This window comes from Falco naumanni, chromosome W (genome assembly GCF_017639655.2).
Source record: "Falco naumanni isolate bFalNau1 chromosome W, bFalNau1.pat, whole genome shotgun sequence".
In the NCBI taxonomy this organism is placed as follows: domain Eukaryota; kingdom Metazoa; phylum Chordata; class Aves; order Falconiformes; family Falconidae; genus Falco; species Falco naumanni.
The window spans coordinates 3,155,311-3,164,973 of record NC_054079.1 but is presented as its reverse complement, the minus strand read 5'-3'; the positions used below and the strand labels follow the sequence as shown (position 1 = coordinate 3,164,973).

Below are 9,663 nucleotides of genomic sequence, written 5' to 3'. Positions count from 1 at the left end.
CCGGAGAAAAAGTAATTAAAATTGTAAAATGGGAAATGGAAGGAGTAAGCCCTGTGAAAAATCGCCCTTGGGTTGTATATTAAAACATTGGAGTGATATCGTAGGACATGGTGGTACCGAAAATAGAAGGAAATGGATTAAATATTGTAATCAGTGGTGGCCTTTGTATAAATTGGGGAGTGATGCGAAATGGCCTCAGGAGGGAGGAACGTTAGATTATAACACTCTCCTGCAATTAATGTTGTTTCTATGTCACTTGTAAGCAACTTATAGCATCCTTACCCCCTGGGGCATCCATCGCTCAAATGATAGAGGCATGCGCAAGGGCTCCTTTGGTTGAGGAAGAGGAAAAGGCAAAAATACATGCCAATGCTCTAGCAGTAGCTCTAAACAACAACAAGGTACAAGGCCGAGGGGACCGGGGTCTTAAGCCAAAATGTTATCAATGTGGACAGGAAGGTCACTTTAAACGTGACTGCAAAAAGAATCTAGGAGGAAAGTCTCTGTTGAATGGAAATTGTTTGCGTTGTCAAAAATTTGGTCATAAAGCGGCCGATTGTCGCTCAAAATTTAGAAAAGATGGTACACCCCTCTTTGTTCCGGGAAACGGGAACAGCCGCGTTCTGAAGGACGCGGCCAAGAAATATCCCCAGAACCCAACAAAATTCATGGCTGCCTCGGCGAGCTGTATTCAGCCACCAGAGGAAGCGCAGGAGTCGATTTGGCCGTGGCAGAACCTGTAAATATCACTGATGAAAAGGTACATGTACTTCCTTCTACAGTTAGTGGTCCTTTGGGTTATGGTTTATCTGCACTCCTTATAGGACGCTCTTCTGCGTCAAAAAAGGGGATTTTTGTTCTTCCTGGTTGTATTGATGCCGATTATACCGGACCTATTGGAATTATGGTAAAAGTTTTTTCTCCACCTGTTCATATTCCAGCAGGAAGCACTATTGCACAGCTCATTCCATTCCAAGCTACTGTCCCTCAAAAAGGAGAAAAGGACAGGGGTCAAGGTGCATTTGGCTCAACGGGTATGCCTAACATTGCCTTTTGTCAACTTATTGGTGCCGAGCGGCCAAAATGTAATGTTAAGATATCTGGTCCACAAGGTGTTAATCTTCCTAATGTTTCAATGATGATTGATACTGGTGCTGATGTTACTGTTCTTCCTTTTTCAGTTTGGCCTACCATGTGGGAATTAGATAGTGCGGGTTCAACCATTTCAGGCATTGGGGGAAGTCGTCTGACACAGGTCAGTAAAAACTTCATTCTTTTCACGGATCAAGAAGGACATCAAGCATGGGTAAAACCTTATGTCCTATACACATCCTTGTCCTTGTTAGGTAGAGATGTACTTTCCCAATGGGGAATGAGAATCTCTACAGATTTTTGATTGGGGCCATTGATAGCAGCTCTCGCCCAACCTTAAAATTAAAATGGAAATCAGAAACTCCCATATGGGTTGATCAATGGCCCTTACCTCAAGAGAAGCTGCAACACATTCAAGAATTAGTCCAAGAACAATTGGATTTAGGCCACATCAGACCTTCTGTTAGCCCATGGAATACACCCATTCTTACAATTCAAAAGAAATCAGGAAAATGGAGATTATTACATGATTTAAGAGCAATAAATGAAAAAATGGTTGACATGGGTGCCCTTCAGCCTGGGCTGCCTTCTCCCACTATGTTACCACAAAATTGGGACCTATTAATTATTGATTTAAAAGATTGTTTTTTCACTATTCCTCTGCATGAGGATGATTGTGAAAAATTTGCATTTACAGTGCCAGCTATAAACCGTGCCGCTCCAGCAAAAAGGTATGAGTGGGTTGTACTACCTCAGGGTATGAAAAACTCCCCAACAATATGTCAGTGGTTTGTGGATTTAGCTCTACAATCTTGGAGAGAGAATAATCCTAACCTTATTGATCTCTTAATAGCCAGCCCTCACATACTAGCCCCTGAAAAAGAACAGGATGCTTATATAGACACTCAGGTGGCATCCCCAGTATTACAAAATTCTCCTCTAAAACAAGCAACAGAGTCACATGCCTTTTTTCACCAATCTGCCCGGTCTCTCCAAAAACAGTTTGGTCTGTCTCGTCAAGACGCTAGGACTGTCATACTTAAATATGTCCATGTCCAGCATTGGATGTCAGCCATGGCTGTGCTGGGCCGCCCAGATATGGTAAAAACAGATAATGCCCCTGCATATCTTAGTGCCAAAATAAAGACCTTTTTGCTGCAATGGCAGGTGAAGCACGTTACCGGAATTCCGAATAATTCTGGTGGTCAGGCAATTATTGAACGTGCCAATCAATCATTGAAACATTACCTGTCTGTTTTTCGAAAAGAGGGGGAGAGGAGTCCTCATGTAATAGTGGCAAAAGCATGCTATGTACTGAACTGGTTGAATCCCAGAACGGAATGTACTGAACAGCCGATTTTCTATCACTTTTCTAACAATCCCAACGATTTTTCGAATCGTGACATAGCTGTCCAGGTATTTGACCCTGTCTCAAATTGTTGGTCAGGGCCTCATAATTTATTAACGTGGGGTCGGGGTTATGCATGTATCTCCACAGGGGCAGTGACCAAGTGGATTCCAGCAAAATGGGTTCGCCCGTGGATTGAAAACCGACCCACTGAAAAGAAACAGCAGGGTGACTACGACAGGATTGACTCCTAAATGAACAGGAGGGATCAGTGGGCTCAGTGGGCACAGCATCGAGAAAGGTTATTCCGACCGCCACGACCAAATGAAGAAAAGCGGCTTGTAGATAAGTTAACATACAATATTCTGCCCATCTTGCAGCAGTTACCTTGGGAGATACAATGTCAATTACCCTCCGGTGAATTGTCTTTGTTACACTGTGACCGTATTGTGCGTGCGTTGCAGGATCTTTTTGGGCAAGGACCGATAGAAACAGAAAATTCTTGTCCTATATGTGCTACTTCTTGTAATTCAACAGTTACTCTATATTGTGGATATTGTAAAAGGGTTGGAGCATATAGGCGGAAGGTTTTCCTACGTTTTGGTTCCGGCGGTTTTTCCCTTCTTACTGGGACACATGCCCCTACTTTTTCAGGTATAAACGAGGCCTTACAATCTTATGAAGCCTTCGGACAGATAGTTTTAGCAGAACATCGAAATGAACTCATCTTCTGGGTTCGCATTATCAGAAAAAGTTTTGAATCTCATATAATACAACATTATTGTAAATGTGAACGATGGCATTATTTTTTAGAAATAGGCCTAATGAATATTGCTTTTGCTTCTGCTTTGCATAGTATATTGTTGTTTGTTATTCTTTTGTTACTTTTAGTGCCTTGTCTTTTACAATGTTTCCAAAGCTGTATGGAACGCAGTATTAATGCTGTATTTAAAAAGAAAGGGGGAGGTGTTGGGGCTCTTGCTGTATTGAATGATTATACTGAACTTTGAAGCAAGTGGAAAAATACTGAAGAAATAAGACGAGGGCACGATCAGAGCAGTGGAATGAAGAGGGAGGAACAGGTTGCAGGTGCTTGCACAAAACCAAGGCCAGCAGGACGCGATAAGAGGAGCTGGGAAACAACAGAAAAGAGCCTACGTGCCTGAAAAAGTAGAAACAGAAATCTTGCCAATAAACAATTGTTAACCAATCATATTATTATACGCTTGTAAAATAGCCAATCATATTATCACACGCTTATAGAGTGCCTTATAAAAGTGTACCTGGTTTGTACAATAAACGGATCAGATCTTGAACTCCATGAGTATTTGAATCTGACTCCCGCTCGCCCAGAATGCCCGCAGCAACTTTCTTCCTGACTAAAGGGCTCTTTATTATGCACATATAAATTTAATGTCTCACACATCCAATCATCAAAACATCCAAATATTATTGGCCAATATACATAACCCGATCAAATTTCCTCTCTCGTCCACACATTCATACAGCAATGGACCATTTTTGTTTTAATTTTTCCCTCTTGAGATGGCCAGTGGCCCCAGTGCCTGAGCATTATTCCTAAAGCCCTATTCAGGGGAATAATTTGTGGGTATTCCTTTTCTTCCTTTGTTTCCTCTTCAAATCTTGACTCCTGTTGGCCCATTGTATTAGGAATTTTGCAGCAATTCCTATAGCCCTTAGCAACCAAAAAGTGTCTTGCAGGGGTTCTGCCTCAAATCTGACGCCCCCTCACGATATCTGGGAATATTACACCCTTGGTTACCAATACCAATGTCAACAGGGGGTTTTGGACCTATCACCCACCCGCGAATCCTAGGAATTTTACAGTGGCTTCCTATCGCCCTTAGTTACCGGTAAGAGTGTCCTGCAGAGGGCTGAACCCTTCACCCACCCACATACCCTATAGGAGTCGATATCCCACCCACGAATCCTATAGGAACCGCTTCAGTCCTTCACCGGCCAAGTCCCTCGTGGGAGTTTGGAACCGCAGTTAGAAGACCTCCACACTCGCTTCGGAATTCAAATCCTGGCTCCGAACCTAGAGTCCGTTTCCAGAATTAGATTCCATCTCAATCACACTCTTACACACAAGTAACCAATACCCACCCAACCGAACAGTTTCCCTTATACTCATGACTCCGTTGTCTTCGTTCAGATCTTCGTGCACCAGAATTACGGGTCCTTTATACTGCAGTTTTTCCCTAGGATCTCCAATCCCTTTTGGTTATTGTTTCTCTTTTGTTCGTTGATCTCTGGAGACTGACCTAGATTGCTACTCTCGAGCCACAATCTGTGGGGCGCCCCTTGAAAAGTCACAGTTCAGGAAAGCACAGCGAGATCACATCGGGGTCACCAAATTGTTATAAACGATAACAATTAAAACAATTTTTGGGGGGTTCAATCAATTTAGGTTGAGAAACAATAAGCAAAAACAGTGCTGGGTGCGCGGAGAACTCAATTAGTTCCACCACACGCACACCTGAGTCCTAAAAGCAGCGTCTTTTATGCCCAGATCTTGACCAATTTCTTCTCACCGAATGTTTGTCCCGCTCTTTCCCCATTGGGTCGTTAGGGTACACCTTCTCCTCCTATTGGCTCTCCTTTGGTGCGCTTTCTCAAATCTCAAGGTCTTTGTCTTTCCTTATCTCCTTTGGGGGGCTTTTCCAAGCAGCGATTGCCTCAGGGGAAGGGGAAGCCATCACATTGTCTTAAAGGAGAACCACACGTGCCCACTCACCACAACTGTGATACAGGTCCCAGATTTACACAGGGTACAACAATTACACTTATCACAGTACATTCTATTTTTGACATGAATCATGACTGCGTTTATCACAAAGGCAGAGTTTGTACTATTGTTAATACAGGTTGTTGTGTGCATGTGGATCAAAGTGGGAGAATTTCTACCAATTTAGAAGAGATTTGGAAGCATACTAAAATTTTGCATGAGATCCAGAAAGATGACACCTCTTATGGATTTCAAGAAGTTTGGAATTAGCTAACGTCCTGGTTTCCTGATTTACACTTATGGATTAAAATGTTAATTGTAATTATTGTACTCATTATTGTTATATTTGTATGCTTGTACGTTATATTACACTGTATGGTGAAGGGTTGTATTGTTGCAATTAAGAGAAGTTCAGAGAGAGTGAGACTTATTTGATGTATGAATATATACAAACAAGCCCCAAAGGGGGGAATTGTTGCCTAAACTCCCAAATTAACTATATGTTAAACAAGTATGCACAAAGTTTAGGTCAAGCTGACCCACCCTCTAAAGTCATCAAAATTGATGAATGAAAGGGCTTCTAATCAAGGGAGTCAGCCTTGGGAAACAAAGAACAGATGGGGGAAAAGAACACTGTTATCTAAATTATGCAGAAAGAAGACTCCAAGTCAGAAAGTTCTGGCTGCAAGAGGAGACAAGCTGATAAGGTTTGCAACCTACAGAAAATTAGTTGAAAGTAGGACAAAGGTAATTGCGCCAGTGGGAGATCACAACCTCCAACTCAAATAGCGCCCCCCCCCCCCCCCCCCGCCCCAGAAAGAGGGCAAATCCCTGCTTGGGGAGCATGTGGAGTTGGTAAAAACTTCAGTAGCCTATCTGAGGATGCACACTAATTTGCATTAGAAGCAAGAAACTTGTAACCAATCCTGTGCATGAATGAAAATTAATATGTAATGTACTATGAATATGCAAGTATTCTACTGTATATAATGTGTAACCCTCAAGTAGCTTGGTGTGCATGTTAGAAGGAAAGATCCCACACACACCCAGCCCTGCAATAAACCAATGTCGGCTTTCTAAGCTATCATTTCGTTTGGAGAGTTTTCCTGGTTACAATTTTTGGTAACAATATGACAACAACTAAATTAGGAAGTGCTGAAATAAGCTGTCCTCATACTGGCAATTATAGCCAAAACCTAAGTCACCTTTAACCTTTGGTAAATATTTGGTAAACTCAATGGAATGAACTTCTGTTACTACTCTCTGCAAGTCAGGTTTTTCCATACTATGAATCATTCTTGTGCCTGTTCACTGAATCTTCCAGGCTTTCCAACATCCTTTTTAAAGCAGTATTATATCATAATAGCTGACTCATGGCATATGCAGATGTAGTGTCACCTTCCTACTCTCATTCATTCAAGAACTCTGCAAACACTATATGTAACAGGATTGTGCTGGAGCAGTTCCTCAGTCCTATGCAATGGCCCTTAGATGTTGGCTGGAGTCAGTTTTCCAAGTCAGGTGTTACATCATCCCATGGCTGACATTCTTTCCCTCTGGCCTAGGACATGGCTTATGGTCTGTTGAATAAGTGCACAGTAGAGCTGGAGAGTACAGTTGGTTTCTTCCAAGACCACTTGTCACTTGAACTTTGAAAATGGGATCGAAAACACTTACTGTTTGGTGCAGTAGGATCTAAATTAAATTTACACCTTTCCCTGTAGACTGCCTCCTCTTTGCCTGTAAGATATAATTTACTCTAAGCCTCTCCACATTTCTCCCATTATTTCCCCAGACAGTGGCAATGCTGCATTCAGGCAGCCATCAAGGTTTTAAGAGATTACCAGATCACATTGATTTTTTAAGGCAAATACTTCCCTTTGTCAAGTAAGTGGATATGGGAACTCACTTAAAGATGCTGATTTACTAAATACATCTCTTTTACCTGGAATAACTGTTAAACAAATTAAAACAGTTTTGTGAAACCTAAGGTGACGAGCGAGGGAAAGCAAGCAGCCGACTCAATGTGAGTGATAAAGCAAGCTTCAATTTATTACGGCGCTATTATGTCTTATATACAGTTCCAGTTAATTATGCCTACAAGTCATCTGCTAATTGGCTAAGCTCTAAAGGGTTACATTTTCATACGTCCTCCTACTTGCGGTTTCTGTGGATAGCTAGCTACATATATTTTTTTCTCTCTTGTCTACGCGAATTCCTCAAAGTTATTTACAACATTAGGCACAAGGTCAGTGTTTTTCTCAGCTTCCTTATCAGCATGCCTCAGCACAGCTGCAAGGCCTGCTTCAGCTAACTTACGCTAACTTTGTTTCACAAAGATCTTCAAGGGAGTCATGGCCGTGATCACACAGCCATTCTGCAACATTTCCCCCTTTTTCTCTTTGCGCAAGCAAAACTTGTGCAGTTACACACTAGAGTAATTTTTGAATACAAGAGAGAGCACAGCTTAAACATACGAGTGCAATGATAACAATTATTACTATAAGCAACACACTTTGCAACAGTCCTTTTAAACTACCAGAAGACCGCCCTAATAATAGAGCACCATAACTTTGTCCATTAACTATCAGAGGTCCTCGGACACGAGTTGCAATTTTTTGTGGTCGGTTGTCAATTAATGTTGTATCTACTGCTGTTGCTAGGTCCAGGCCGAGGCTCCCTCGGGTGGCGGGTTGTAACACGGTGTCTGCCGATAGGAGTTGGTCATGTCTCCTGGAGGGGGTGTCGTGAAGGTGACAGGAGTCGCGATTGGGGTCGACGCGCTGCGGCTCCTCGCGCTCGGTTTCTCGTTTCCCGTCTGCCGACAGACGTTGGTGTAGTGGGTTCCTTGCTGACAATTTTGTCACCACACTTGACGTTGTCAACATAGGTCACGGGTATGTCCTGGCTTCCCGCATCGATAGCAGAGGAAGTCTCGGCGCGTGGTGGTCGCTGGCTTCGGGGGCACGGTAGCCCCAGGGGGGCGCAGAGGCGCAAGCGCTGCAAAAGCCTGACTTTGGGCTTGCACTAAATCTCTCCCTACTGCTTGGATTGCTTCCACTATCAAGGCTTGCTGACCTACTGGCACCCAACTCATTCACTCTAGCATTGTTTCTACAGAAGAATCTAAGGGCAGGGTTACTAAAATTCCTTTGGTGTAACTGTTACTATTCTCCAGAATACACTGGCGCAATAACAGCCCTTTCATAAAGTTAGGTGTATCTGGTGGGCTCACTGTGGAGGCCTGACTCATTCACTGTACTACGTAACTGACTTAATATTTTCCAATCAAAGCCTCCCAGGTTCCCTGTCTTTGGTTAGCGGCATTCATCTGATACGTTACAGGGAAAGCTTGTAGGGGGTTGACTTGATCAGCAATATAAAATATTCCCTGAGCAGCCACTTCTTGTGCTATTTTTTGCCAATTAATGTGCGTAGAACGCACCAGTTTGTTTACTGTATTTTATTTTTTTTTTTTAGAATTTTGTATTGACTGCCCACTGCTATTTTCTTCCTCTTTCGTCAGATGTGTCCCCGCCCTCTGGCCCCCCCGAGGCTACTGCGCCGGAAGGGGGGGGGGGGGGGCGGAGGACACGAAGGGCCTATAGGTGGTACAGTGGGCTCTATAGGTGGTACAGAGAGCACTGTTTGTGATAAAGGGGGTATTGGAATGTGATTTTCACATGGCATAATTTTTCCTGCATTAGGATCTGCGCTTGCAAGTCGGCTTGTTACTGCCGCAGCAAGACGCTTTTCTGCTTGATATCTTTTTATACAATTAGTTACTTCACGCCATGATTTCATCAATTTTTTTGCTGCCTTATAGTCATCTATAACTAAGTCCCACAAGCAGTCCCTAAACGCATGCCACTCCTCTACTTCAAACATTTTTTCGGGGTCTGTAAAAAACCCTTTCGCTTTTCCCATAGTAATTAACCCGGCCAGATCTTTTAAAGGGCCTACTCCCCGCTTTTCTAAAAAGCATCGTAAAAGTACTAGCGCTACCTCTTTTTCCATTGTGCACTCGTTAAAGTCCTCTTTGTTGCAGCCTTTTCCCTTGGGTAGCAGCTCACGGACAGCGAACCCCTTCTTAAGTTATCCTGGGTCCAAGCACGGATAGGGTACGATGCCAGCATCAACTGATCTTCTGCTCTCTGGTCGCTGCTACCAGTGCTTCTCCATCCTCACTGTCCTGTGAAGAACAAGGATGGGGGGTCCCTGTTCGGGAGCCACTTTGACTGGCAAGGGAAAGCAAGCAGCCGACTCAATGTGAGTGATAAAGCAAGCTTCAATTTATTACGGCACGATTATGTCTTATATACAGTTCCAGTTAATTATGCCTACAAGTCATCTGCTGATTGGCTAAGCTCTAAAGGGTTACATTTTCATGCGTCCTCCTACTTGCAGTTTCTGCGGATAGCTAGCTACATATATTTTTTTTCTCTCTTGTCTACGCGAATTCCTCAAAGTTATT

At 43.1% G+C, this 9,663-nt stretch overlaps 1 long non-coding RNA gene across 2 annotated transcripts; it reads left to right on the top strand.

Moving 5' to 3' along the window:
- The first annotated feature begins 261 nt into the window (after nt 1–261).
- On the top strand, nt 262–2,657 carry LOC121080704. 2 transcript variants are annotated; one of them, XR_005825469.1, is made up of 3 exons: nt 401–1,034; nt 1,182–1,255; nt 2,591–2,657. It is a non-coding gene; the product is annotated as an uncharacterized LOC121080704 (long non-coding RNA). The 2 variants fall into 2 exon arrangements; XR_005825468.1 differs by lacking the exon at nt 2,591–2,657 and having other exon boundaries at nt 262–1,034; nt 1,182–1,297.
- The last annotated feature ends 7,006 nt before the right edge of the window (nt 2,658–9,663 follow it).